The sequence below is a fragment of the Lipophrys pholis genome (genome assembly GCF_963383615.2).
Source record: "Lipophrys pholis genome assembly, chromosome: 20".
Taxonomy (NCBI): domain Eukaryota; kingdom Metazoa; phylum Chordata; class Actinopteri; order Blenniiformes; family Blenniidae; genus Lipophrys; species Lipophrys pholis.
In genome coordinates this window covers 24778764-24789493 of record NC_137648.1, presented here as the reverse complement: position 1 = coordinate 24789493, position 10730 = coordinate 24778764, and positions in this window count along the sequence as shown.

Genomic DNA, 10730 nt, shown 5'->3' with positions numbered 1-10730 from the left:
AGGAGATGGGAGGAGACTGGAGGAGACGGGAGGAGATGGGAGGAGACGGGAGGAGATGGGAGGAGACTGGAGGAGACGGGAGGAGATGGGAGGAGACTGGAGGAGACGGGAGGAGACGGGAGGAGATGGGAGGAGACTGGAAGAGACTGGAGGAGACGGGAGGAGACGGGAGGGGACTGGAGGGAGACTGGAGGAGACTGGAGGAGACGGGAGGAGACTGGAGGGAGACGGGAGGAGACGGGAGGACACGGGAGGGAGACGGGAGGAGACTGGAGGAGACGGGAGGAGACGGGAGGAGATGGGAGGAGATGGGAGGACATGGGAGGGAGACGGGAGGAGACTGGAGGAGACGGGAGGAGACGGGAGGAGACGGGAGGAGACTGGAGGGAGACGGGAGGAGACGGAAGGAGACACTCTCAAATCTGGCCTGACCATCCATCCCTCCATCCATCCATCCATCCATCCATCCATCCATCCATCCATCCATCCATCCATACTCCAGATGTGTGTTGGATAATGGACTTTCTTGTCTTCCAGGTCCGTAATGGCAGCACAGCAGACTCTCCTCTGATTGGTCGGTTTTGTGGTTTCACCCTGCCAAGTCCCATCTTTCCTGGATCCAATCAGCTTTATTTACACTTTAAGAGTGACTTTTCCTTCTCTCTCGACGGCTTTGACGCCTCCTGGACATCCTCCCCTTCTGGTCAGAACTGCATTTATGAACCCTTTCAGCACAGACAACAGAACAGACCATAACCTGACGCATCATAACGTAGTTCTGTAGATTTTCTTTGTCTCACTAAGAATTGATCCAAAATCACAGATCAGGAATCAAGTATGTGTTTCTATTTGTGAGATGGTTGTTTGCTGGGCAGCGTCTCATTCACTCCTGGTTTCTTGTCCCCGCTGTGTCTCCACCTCGTCCCCACGGTCTGATCACCTGACCTCATCAACACTCGCTGCTTCATGGGGATTTGGACCCGTTTCCCATTGAGCAGAACACACTGGGACCCCCCGCCCCCCAGCTGCCGCTATATTATTATTTAATGGCTTTTGAACCATGAGTGTGAGTGGTGTGGCATTCGCTGGTTATTTAGCATTAAGTGAAGAATTGCTGCTGTCTGTGGCAGTGAGCCTTTCTCAGCATCGTTCCTCCAGGTCTGCTCTGCTGACTGGTCAGAGACCATCGTCACTCTGATCAAACACACAATGCTGAAGTATCTGGTCTGCCAGGACCCTCCCATTATTGTTTACATGCAGCGCTTTGCACACACTGGTTGTTGTGTTTATTGAAATGTCGGCGCTCCTTCTGACGAGCGTCCAACCCTCCCTAGCAGGAGAGGAGGAGCTTCAGCCGAGCTGGACGCTGCTGCTCCCAGCTTTTCCACTGTCACAGAGAACCACCGCTGCAACTTCCGTATTCTTACTGAGGCCATATACCTGCTTTTCACCAGCCTCTCTGTAAACCGTACCACACTGTTGGGTCTTTGGTGCCCCGCTCTGGGACGTCCAGCAGAGGGACAGAGAGCTGCTCCCCTGGTCGGAATGGTGCACAGTTTACTTTCAGAGTGAATTCAATTCAATTCAATTCAACTTTATTTGTAAAGCTCTAAATCACATCAACAAACATCTCAGAACCTCTTACAATGATAGAGAACAACAGAACCCAACTAAACCTTCCAGAACCTCTTACAATGATAGAGAACAACAGAACCCTACTAAACCTTCCAGAACCTCTTACAATGATAGAGAACAACAGAACCCTACTAAACCTTCCAGAACCTCTTACAATGATAGAGAACAACAGAACCCAACTAAACCTTCCAGAACCTCTTACAATGATAGAGAACAACAGAACCCTACTAAACCTTCCAGAACCTCTTACAATGATAGAGAACAACAGAACCCTACTAAACCTTCCAGAACCTCTTACAATGATAGAGAACAACAGAACCCAACTAAACCTTCCAGAACCTCTTACAATGATAGAGAACAACAGAACCCAACTAAACCTTCCAGAGCAGCAGATGGAACAAGCAACAGTGGAAACCAGGAAGAACTCCCTCTCAGGAAGAACAGTTCATAAGAAGTCCCTCTTCAGGAAGAAAGGGGGCGGAGCCTAGACTCTGGAAGGGGGGGGGGGGGGGGGGGGCATCCGCCTTGACCGGTTGGGGGGAGAAGTACATGGGATAGAAGAGGGAGAGAGAGGAATAGAAGAGGGAGAGAGGGAATAGAAGAGAGCGAGAGAGAGGAATAGTAGAGGGAGAGAGAGGAATAGAAGAGGGAGAGAGAGAGGAATAGAAGAGGGAGAGACAGGAATAGAAAAGGGAGAGAGAGAGGAATAGAAGAGGGAGAGAGAGAGGAATAGAAGAGGGAGAGAGAGAGGAATAGAAGAGGGAGAGAGAGGAATAGAAGAGAGAGAGAGAGAGGAATAGAAGAGGGAGAGAGAGAGGAATAGAAGAGGGAGAGAGAGGAATAGAAGAGGGAGAGAGAGAGGAATAGAAGAGGGAGAGAGAGAGGAATAGAAGAGAGAGAGAGAGAGGAATAGAAGAGGGAGAGAGAGGAATAGAAGAGGGAGAGAGAGAGGAATAGAAGAGAGAGAGAGAGAGAGGAATAGAAGAGGGAGAGAGAGGAATAGAAGAGGGAGAGAGAGAGGAATAGAAGAGGGAGAGAGAGAGGAATAGAAGAGAGAGAGAGAGAGAGGAATAGAAGAGGGAGAGAGAGAGGAATAGAAGAGGGAGAGAGAGAGTGGCAGACAGGCCAGATAAGCAAAGCAAAGACTACAAGCTTCAGTACCAACTAAACTTCTGAGGATCATGAACATGGTATTTAATCAAAGTACACTTTCTGGCCCTGCAGACTATCACTCCTCTGCTGAGAACGATCCCTCGTTCTCCAGGAAGCCATCAGCAGGCGGAGCTCAGCTCATTTAGCTTGTGACACTGAACGTGACAGGTTTTAGGTGGACAGTCTGAAAAGTTGCTCTGATCTGTGTGGAGAACAGTTTTTTAGTATTTCTCACCACATGAATTCACTCTAAACTGTTGTCCTGTTTCCTAAGGGAGCCAACCATCCGTCTTTGGATGACTTGACTTCATGATGCACACACTGCCAATCATTTCCTGGTGAAAATTGTTTGAAACATCTTTGTCAAATAGAAAGTCACAGGAAGCAGGACAGACAGCTGTGATTTATTAACTCATAACAGTCATGGAGTTCAGTCATTTCAACAGATGAATGAAATGATGTGTTTTGTTGAATCTTCTCATTTCATGTGTCCTTGTTAGTTCTGATCGCCTCTCAAAGTTTCTCTTTGTGTCCAAGGTTGCGGAGGAACTCTGTATGGAGATCACGGATCGTTGTCCAGTCCCAACTACCCAGGGACTTACCCCAATGGGACGTACTGTGAGTGGAGCGTCAGGGCTCCCAGAGGTCACGTGCTCACCATCAGCTTTGCTCAGATCAGCATCGATGACCGTGGAGATTGTCAGAACAACTTCTTGAAGCTGTACGACGGTCCTGACTCCTCCTCCCCGCCCGTGGGACCGTACTGTGGGACGGTATGTCTTCAAGTCAATCTGATGGAAATGGGTCCAGTGAGTTCCTGCTGGTTCTAGTTTGTTCAGAGGAGTCAAGTAACAGCCTTTAAATATATATATATATATATATATATATTTATTTAGCTTATCAAGGCCAACTACAAAGAACTCTTTGTTTTCTCTCGACTGGAGTTCAGATCCAGAATGAGCTGTATTCCTTGTGTTGTCACATGACCTCCAGAGAGGTTGAGCTCCAGAGTGGAGGTCAGATGAATTTGACCATCACTAGTTTCTCCTCCTCATTTCAAATGTCTGTGTTACGCTGAAATCCCCTGCTATGATTCTGACGTTCCATCAGGAGTCCACAGAAGCCCCCTGCTGTCCCCTCAGCCGTCCCCCCAGCATGTCCTCGCCGTCCCCTCGTCACCCCAGCCGTATCGTCCCCGTCCCCTTGCTGTTTCTTCCTCTGACCGCAGCCTTCTGGTCACCAGGCTTTAGGCTCAGCCTCCTGTGACTGATTGTGTCTCTCCGTGCTCGTAACAAACTGTGAAAAGTGTTGAACTTCATGTTCTTCCTTCAGGAGACCAACATCGCTCCCTTCACCGCCTCGTCCCATCGAGTCCACCTGGTTTTCCAAGGACGCTTCTCCACTGTACCCTCAGGATTCAGACTGACCTGGAGCAGCTGAAAGGACACACACACACACACACACACACACACACACACACACACACACACACACACACACACACACACAGCATATTGCATGTAATGAAGTGAAATGTAATGTTTTAATAAATGTTTGATTTGCACATGGTGGACTTCAATTTAATTTAGTTTTGAAAAACACACTGACTGAGCTCCAAAACAATACAACGAATAAACAACGACAGAAAAAGAAGTATTGATTCTCTTTCTGGAGTGTGAGACTTCATTTTGGGTTGAATGTTCTTTATTTTCAACAACTACACTTTTACACTTTGCATAGTTTAACAACCTTAAGAATTCAGCATGAAATGATTTACAACCTAATACACACACACACACACACACACACACACACACACACACACACACACACACACACAAAACAAAACCAGCAGAATACACCTGCGGAACGTGACAGTCTGAATAAATAAATAAACGAATGAATGAATGAAGAAGAACATAGAAAACTGCAAAAGTGAAATAGACAAATGTATTGATATTAATAACAAGCAATAGGTCACTAATCATCATCTGGGAAATATAGAGCACATGCAAATGTCCTACATGATAGAACCCTAACCCATCACATACACGACTCATGGAGTTTTGAGGTGAAAATTGAGGATGAAGCTAAAATGCACTCTAAACTTTGGAATTTTCAACTGGTCAGTGTTTCAGTACTTGATACAAAAATGGATTTGCTCTAACAAGGAGCTTGACACCACAACTGTTTTGACCAATAAATGTCCTGGCAATATTAGGGACGGAGCAGAAAGGCCTGGAGGCTGGGGGAGGCCTGGTCCTGGAGGCCCGGCCCTGGAGACCCGGTCCTGGAGGCCCGGCCCTGGAGACCCGGTCCTGGAGGCCCGGCCCTGGAGACCCGGTCCTGGAGGCCCGGCCCTGGAGACCCGGTCCTGGAGACCTGGGCCCTCTTGTATTTGTAATGTTTATTAGTTTTTTGCAAAAAACCTGTATAAAACCCCTAAACATGCACAAAAACTCATCAAATGTGGCACGCTCATTAACAGTTGACAGAATTATAAGAAAATGTAAAATTAACCCCCACAAAGCTAAAGTGTTTCTCTAGCGCCACCTAGAAACTCCAAAATGGCGACCACGGCCCGTAGGAATGTGGTAGTGAGATCAAACCAAAACTCCATTGATCGTCTCATCCAGACCGACAAATCACATGCTGGGACTCCTGACCTAAGGCCCTGTTTCCACGACAACGTTTCACATGACGTGGCGAATCCCCCCTCCCCCCTCCCCCTCCCGCGTGCACTGCGTTGAGGCACTGACACGGGGTCACGAGGGCCGAACGAGGTGCAGCAGGTTGGTAGAGGGACGGGGCGACTGCTCCCTCCAGACGCAGTTCAAACCCCGGACGGAGCGGTGTTAAGAATAAAACAAAGAACTGCAAAATATCATTTTATCAAGTAGTGAGCTTTGTTTCTTCCAGCTCACCACAGCTTTGTAAAACTGCAGTGACCATAAACTACATTTCCCACAATGCATGCTGATTCTATTCATTTTAAAACACTAAAGATTTAAATTTGCAGTTTTGCTACAATCTGGCACATTTACAATTTGTGTACAATTTATATATGATTGTTATATTATATTACCTGTGAAGATTGCAGTGTATAAACATCAATGCAGTTTTCAACAAGTAGAACTGAGAAATATAAACAATCCAAAATGTCCAGGAAGAGAAAAGTTGATGTAGATGAAAGGATGTTTGATGAACGAAGGGAGGAGAAGACGTGTTTGTGCTTCAAGGAGAAAAACAGTTTGTCTTTAGTGTTCTGAGGCGTGTCGCTTTCAAAGAGTAAAATATAAGTTCACATCTTGACACCGAGTACGGAGGGAAGTATGACAGAGTCAGACTGAACAGAGCAACGAGCAAATAGATATTTTATATCTATGCAAATGTATATGTAATATGGCCTACAGAGACACCGGCCCACAGAGACACCGGCCCACAGAGACACCGGCCTACAGAGACACCGGCCCACAGAGACACCAGTCCACATTGACACCGGTCCACAGAGACACCGGCCCACAGAGACACTGGCCCACAGAGACACCGGCTCACAGAGACACCTGCCTACAGAGACACCGGTCCACAGAGACACCAGCCCACAGAGACACCGGCCTACAGAGACACCGGCCCACAGAGACACCGGCACACAGAGACACCAGCCCACAGAGACACCTGCCTACAGAGACACCGGTCCACAGAGACACCAGCCCACAGAGACACCTGCCCACAGAGACACCGGCACACAGAGACACCAGCCCACAGAGACACCTGCCTACAGAGACACCGGTCCACAGAGACACCGGCCTACAGAGACACCGGCCTACAGAGACACCGGTCCACAGAGACACCGGCCCACAGAGACACCAGCCCACCGGGATTGTGCCTGGTATGCCAGATGGCCAGCCCACCCCTGGACATGTGTTTATGTTTGTGTATGTATGTATGGATATATGAAAGTGTGGGTATGTAGGGGTGTCCATGATGTATTAGTATGCATACATATCTTTTATCATCAGTAGTAAATGGGAGAGAAAAGGATAAAGAAATATAGAGGAAGTGACATTTTGGTTGAAGATACATTTAAGTTTTCATTTGCTTCATGCTTTTGGAACAAAACCAAAAAAAGCCATTGTACACCAGTTGTTTGCAAAATATTGTTCATAAAGTTCATTTATAAAAAAAAGGTTTTTTTAATATCAAAATGTGCAGCTTGTTCACGAGACCACTGCTTTTCAAATTAGATGGGAGAGGCACCCCATCGTGATCAAAGGAGCTCAAAGGCGATCAAAGGAGCTCAAAGGAGCTCAAATGATCTCAAAGGAGCTCAAAGGAGATCAAAGGAGCTCAAAGGAACTCAAAGGAGCTCAAAGGAGATCAAAGCCAGAATTGAACCCATAAAGTCCTCAAAGTTCCCAGAGCTGCACACTTCAGAGCCTAGAGTTCAGGAGAGTTTTTGCGGACAACGAACAGTTACGACTTTCAAAATACTAGAATTACGGTTCAACTTTTTGAACAAACGAGCGAGACATAATGGGAGGAGAAATGTCTTCGTGGTTTCACCCAGAATCTTCTGCTTCTTCAGGTGAGTGACGTCCTCACACCAAATGAAGAAGCTGTGAAAACAGCCTGGATGATTGAATGTAAAGCAGAACACAGCAGCTCTGACTGAACACATCATTTAGAAGGAAAATACTGCTGGACTCATTTCATGTAAAATCAAATAACTTCATAAAATCCTGCTGACTGAACCACTCTAGTTTGATTCATTCCATGTTTAATGTTTCGATCTTTCGATCTTCGATCTGATGTTCAGCATATATTTTTTAATAGTTTTATCACTATATTTCTCAAATATACATGATATGTATTATTTCTCCAGTAGGAGTTTGGGACAGTTTTTCAGCTCCTGTTGCAGTTCACTACACTTCATGCGTCTAAACTTCTCATCGTGGTTTTAGGCAGCGAGCCGCCCAGCCGTCATTTGGACGCTCGATTTTGGGAAAAGACGGCTGAAAAAATAGCGGGCGTGTTGCTCAAAGCCTCTAAAATATGTGTATAATGGCCATCACTGTTGGTCGCAGTCTAATTTTGCCGGACTTCATCTTTTGTCGCTGAAATATAGCAAATTATGGGCTCATGTACACAACGCACAACTGACTTCTGGTGTTGTATTACGCCCAGCAACGAGCAACGTGATTGGTCAATTCATACCATGTGGTCTATACCTTTTGAGAGGCGGCCTCTGGTCGGTTTGTAATTCTCTTGACTCATCCTGGTGCTTTCAAATGCTGAAGCAGAGAGGAGGATTTTTCACTTCCAATGAGAAAGTGACATGAGAAAAGGAAATATATTACTCTTAAGAAGCAAAACCCACAGACCTTAATGGAGGTTCATCTTCCTAAAATCAGCTCTTCACTGCTGCAGAAAAAACCTAGTAAAACTCCTGAATGTGTCATTAGAGGAAAAATCCTTTATATCTTGAACTCAGTATTTAAGTTTCAGCTTTAAGATTCATTGACATTATTAATTGAACATCTCTGTTGAAATGTGTCTTCATTAAGTTTCATTAAGTTTCATTAAGTTTCATTAAGTTTTATTAAGTTTCATTAAGTTTTATTAAGTTTCATTAAGTTTCATTAAGTTTTATTAAGTTTCATTAAGTTTCATTAAGTTTTATTAAGTTTCATTAAGTGTCATTAAGTTTTATTAAGTTTCATTAAGTTTCATTAAGTTTAATTAAGTTTCATTAAGTTTAATTAAGTTTCATTAAGTTTTATTAAGTTTTATTAAGTTTCATTAAGTTTCATTAAGTTTCCTTCCATCCTGTTGATCCACACATGGGCAGGACCCCTGCTTTCTCTCTCTCTCTCTCTCTCTCTCTCTCTCTCTCTCTCTCTCTCTCTCACACACACACACACACACACACACACACACACACACACACACACACACACACACACACACACACACACACACACACACACACACACACACACACAATAAACTATCTCTCTTCTCCACACAGAACTATACCTTGAGGCAGGGGAGGTCCTCACCAGCCCCACCTGTAAGTATAAGGTGATGAGGGTAATTGGAGAGGGCAGTTTTGGAAAAGTCCTGGAGTGCTGGAGGCTGGACAATTGGGAGACAGTAGCAGTCAAAGTGCTGAAAAAGGACGTGGTGATGGACACCCAGCATGAGGTAAATATTTACACCTCTGATATTTCTATATTCACAGTTATTCTTCACGGTCAAGAGTTTGTTCCAGGATCCCGACCACGTCTTCCTCTTTGTTCCCTCCAGCTCACCATGTTGCGCACCATCAGCCTCCTGGATCCTGACCAGACAAACCTGGTCAGGTTCTTGGAGAGCTTCACCGACAGGGGCCACACATGTCTGGCTTTTGAGAAGCTGGACATGGACCTATTTGAGTTCCAGGCCCGGGTGGACTTCAAGCCCCTGTGTCCCAATAAGATCCGTGGCATCGCAGAGCAGGTTTGTCTAATTGTCTCCAATAATCTCTTTGTCCGATCAGTAAGAGGAAACAGTGAGTGCGTCCTCACCGACCTGTCCTCTCACACGTCTCTGTGCAGCTCCTGGTGGCCCTTGACTCTCTAAACGGACTGGCGGTCCTGCACGGCGACATCAAGCCGGATAACGCCATGCTGGTCCGTTTAGAGGAGAGGCCGCTGAGAGTGAAGCTCGTGGATTTCGGCAAAGCGATTCCAACCAGCGACGCCTATCCCGGGATGATCGTCCAGGCCATTGGGTACAGGTACGTTCACGTCCTGGTGTTGATCCACACTACCGGGCTCCATGTTGGTCAGCTCTTCAGCTCTCCTGTGTTTCCTCCTCAGAGCCCCCGAGGTGTCTCTCGGCCTCCCATTCAACGAGGCGGTGGATGTGTGGGGGGTGGGGTGTCTCCTCGCCTTCCTCTACCTCGGCGGCAACCTCTTCCCCGTTCAGTGCAATTATCAGATGGTAGGTCTGCCTGTTCCTGCGTGTTTCCAGAAGAAGGTGTAAGAACCTCTGCTGATGTGTCTGTGATTCTGCCTGCAGATGAGGAGTGTTGTCCAGATCCTGGGGCAGCCATCAGACCACCAGCTGTCTCAGGGACTATATACAACCTCCATGTTCATCAAGGAGGAGGTCAGCGATGAAGGCCCAAGATGGCGCCTCATGGTAAAGTAACCTGTTCCTTTTGGACTTGGTTTAATACTCTTACTGGGAACATTTCTCAAACAGTTGTGATATTTGTGTTCCTGCAGACTCCTGACGAATACTCTGCGGTGAACACCACCCCAGCACGAAGGGTGGAGGACTGTTTTGAGTTCCCTGGCGGCCTGAATGACCTCATGGATGTCAGTACTCTCTCACGGCTTCTGTCTTCTTCACTTTCTCACATCCAATTTATTTAGTACATTTGGTACATTCTTTATAGTTTAAAGCTCATTAAATGTCCCACATTCAACTTTCATGTAACTTGATCTCTGAAAGAAATGCTTCGGAGAGTTCCAGAACATTTCTTATGGGTGGCAAAGTCAATCATTTCAACTATTTGGACAACTAGAAAAAGGAGATATTACCGTAATTTCAGGACTATAAGCTGCTGCTTTTTTCACACGTTTTGAACATTGAAGGTCGCAGATACTTGGGTGAGGCGTTCAGGCGCATCACGAAACTCCACCTTCCTTTTTTTCTTATTAAATTCGGTGGGTGCAGTTTATATTCAGGTGCGCTTAATAGTCCGGAAATTGCAGTAATTTAGGAATACAGCAAATATTAAGGTGGTTCATTTAACCAGGATATTTATGTTTATACATGAAACTTTTCAGGCATTTTTAGTTTTGGTCTGCAGCAACACAGTTTAACAGTGGATCTCCTCACTGTTCTAAAGATCTAAAAGAAAAAGTTTGAACTAAACATTGAGCTCTTGTTTC